Source organism: Tupaia chinensis, unplaced genomic scaffold (assembly GCF_000334495.1).
Source record: "Tupaia chinensis unplaced genomic scaffold, TupChi_1.0 Scaffold000600_1, whole genome shotgun sequence".
In the NCBI taxonomy this organism is placed as follows: Eukaryota; Metazoa; Chordata; class Mammalia; order Scandentia; family Tupaiidae; genus Tupaia; species Tupaia belangeri.
The window spans coordinates 6736317-6739886 of NW_006160117.1; the positions used below are offsets into that span (position 1 = coordinate 6736317).

Consider the following 3570-nt stretch of genomic DNA (forward strand, 5'->3'; position numbering starts at 1 on the left):
GTTGAGTAATATTCTCTTTAAAATTATTTAACTTTATTAATTATTATTATTTAACTTACTGTAGGCCACATGCATTCATGAGAGAGAGAGAGAAAGAAAGAGAAATAGAGGAAAAATGAGAAAGCTTGCTGCCAGGTTCAGGACTTGACCCCTCCAACCGCAGATGGCCATGAGGGAGTCCAGTGCCCTAGCCATCACACCACCTGCTGGCCCCTAAAAACGCTGAATAATACTCTAATATCTATACTTACCTCATTTTCTTTATTGATTTTATCTGTTGGTGGACACGTAGGTTGGTTCCATAACTTGTCTATTGTGAATAGAGACACAACAAATAGGAACAGGCAAAATCTCTTCACCAGACAGATTTCAAATCTTTAAGGTAAATACCCAGAGACAGCATTGCTCGGTTATGTGATAATTCTATTTTTAGTTTTTTTGAGGAACCTCCGTACAGTTTCCTATAATGAGTGTACTAATTTACATTCCACCAACAGAAAACAAAAGTTCTTTTTTCCCCACATTCTTTCTAAAATTTTATCTTTTGTCAGTTTAGTAATAGCCATTCTAACAGGTGTGAGGTGATAGCTCATTGTGGTTTTGATTTGCATTCGCCAAGTAATTAGCGTGATGATTGATTTTAGGTGTCAACTGGATTAAAGAATACCTAGGAACTTGGTAAATCATTACTCTGGTGTCTGTGAAGATTTACAAGCGATTAACATGCGAGTCTGAGTGGACCAGATAGAGAAGATTTGTACTCAGTGTGGGTGTGCACCATCCAACAGGCCAGGGGCCAAGAGAGAACAAATTTGAAAACTAGGTTGCTCTTTTCTGGAGAGCAGGGCTAGAATTCTGCTGCTGCTGCCTTGGACATCAAAACTCAGGCCTACCTACCTTTGGACTCCAGGATTTCTACTAACATACCCCGGCCCTACTGGTTCTCAGTTTTTTTGGCTTCAGACTGAGAGTTCTGCCAGTCCCTGTGCTTCTGAGATTCTGTCATAGCCTCAGTCAAACCACCCGCATCCCAGGATCTCCAGCTTGCAGATGGTTTGTCATGGAACGTCTCAGTCACCATAATCACGTGAGTCAATTCTCCTAATACATTTTCTCTCAGATCTAGATACATCTCCTACTAGTTTTGTCTTTCTAGAGAATCCTGAGTAATACAAATGAGTGGTACTGAACATTTTCTCATGTAACTGTTAGCCATTCATGTGTTGTCTTTTGAGAAATGTCTATTCAGATCCTTTGCCTGTTTCTTAATGGGATTATTTAGTTTTTTATGGAGTTGTTTGAGATCCTTACAAATTTAGGTTATAATTCCTTATCAAATATATAACATAAATTATGGGCTATGGTGTTCCCATTTTCATTTGCCTCAAAGTATTTTAATTTCATCATTGGCACATTGGTGCCAATTAAACATGGGGCATGTTTAATTTTCATGTATTTGTAAATCAAAACTCCTCCTGTTACTGATTTATAGTTTGAGATCATGTGATCAACAAGATACTTGATATTATTTCAACCTTAAGTTTGCTAAGACTTGTGATCTAACATATTGTCTAACCTGGAGAAGCTTCTGTGTGGGATTGAGAAGAATGTGCATTCTGTCGTTGGATCAAATGTTCTGTAGATGTCTGTTAGGTCTATCTGGCCTGTAGTGTTGGTCCAATATTTCCTTACTTATTTTCTGTCTGGATAATCTGTCCAATATTGAAATTGCTGTATTGAAGTTCTCTGCTATTACTATATTACAATGTATTTCTTCCTCTGGATCCTTCCATATATATACATATATATTTAATTTTATCTATTTCTTCCATGAGAGAGTGACAGAGATGGAAAGACAGGCACTCCCAGCAGGGTCCTTGTATCATGATCCCTCTCCAGTCCCAGCCAGCCCCGATCATAGGCATGCACATGAGTACCCAGCATGCTTGGGAAGGTCCCAGAATATGAACCCAGGACCTTTCTCATGTGGGTACAGTTGCATTACAGCCACATCATCACTAGGCCCCTGATCCTTTAATATTTGCTTTATATATGTTAATGTTCCACTGTTACATGCATATATATTAAGAATGATTATATCCTATTAATGAATTGACTCCTTTTTCACATACAGTGTCCTTTGTCTCCCTTTGTCACAATTTTTGACTTAGAGTTTATTTCATCAAGCATGAGTATTGGCTACCCCTGCTCTCTTTTGGTTTCCATTTATAAGGAATATATTTTTTCATCTTTTTACTTTTAGTTGATGTGTGTCCTGAACATGAAGTGAGTGTCTTGTAGGCAGTTTATAGTTGGGTATTGGTTTTTTTCCCCTCCATTCATTCACACTATTTCTTTTCATTGAAGAATTTAATCCACTTACATTTAAGGTAATAAAAAAAAAGTACTCTTGTCATTTTGTTAAGTGTGTGTGTGTGTGTGTGTGTGTATGTTTGTGTTTTGGTTGTTTTGTAGGCACTTTCTTCACCTCTTGCTACTTACCTTTGTGGTTTAATGGTTTTTTTTGTAGTAGTAGTATTTTTTTAAAAGAATTATTTTATTTAACTTTATTTCTTTATTTTAATTTTATCAGAGAGGGACAGAGAAAGTGAGATAACAAGCCGCCAGGTCCAGGACTCGAACCACAGTCAGCTATGTGGGAGTCCAGTGCCCTTAACCACCACCATGCCACCTGCCAACCCCTGTAGTAGTAGTTTTTAAATATTTTTTCTGTTTTTTAATAACCATACTACCTGTGTATTCATAGGGAAGAAACAGAAAGAAAACGCCCCACCAGTGAAGTGTAGTCATGTCACAATTCCTTCTCCTCTATTCTGTCAGGATTTGGGGCACACATGCACATGCTTCTGGGTATACCCTTTGAGTCACTAGGGCCAGGATTTGAGCCACAATCAGCCATGTGAGATCAAAATACCCGCATCCCAGTTTAATGTTTAAGTTTCCTTAAACATTAAGCTATAAGGCCAACCCTGTAGCAATATTTTTCAACCATTTTAATATTTTTTTTGTGTGTGTCTACTATAGATTTTTGCCTTTTGGTTAATATGAGGCTTACATGGACATCTTAAACTATAGTCTATTTTAAGCTGATAACAGTTTAACTTTGATGGCATATCATGTAAATCTTTACTTCTCTCCCTTTCGTACATTTTATATTTCTGATGTCTAAATTGACATCATTTTGAAGTACTTATCCCTTGCCAATTCATTTTAACTATAGCTCTCAATAATGTTGTCTTTTTACCCTTGTGCTAGAGACAAAATTATTTCCACACCACTAGTACAGTCCTAGAGTATTCTACATATTTCTCTGTATTACTTATAGGGTTAGGTTTTGTGCTTCTGTATGGTTTCATGTTAATTAGCAGCCTTTTGTTTCAGTTTAAGTAACTCCCTTTGGCAATTCTTGTAAAGCAATGTCTCGGGGTGATAAACTCCCCATAGCTTTCGTTTGTCTGGTAAAGTTTTTATTTCTTCCTCATTGCTGAAACACAGCTTTGTCGTGTAAAGTATTCTTGGCTGGCAGATTTTTTCCTTTCAGCCCTTTCA

The 3570-nt window shown here is 37.2% G+C and overlaps 1 pseudogene; it reads left to right on the forward strand.

Moving 5' to 3' along the window:
* LOC102470068 (proteasome subunit alpha type-1-like) overlaps positions 1–3570 on the forward strand; it is a 36026-nt pseudogene that overhangs the window by 2670 nt on the left and 29786 nt on the right.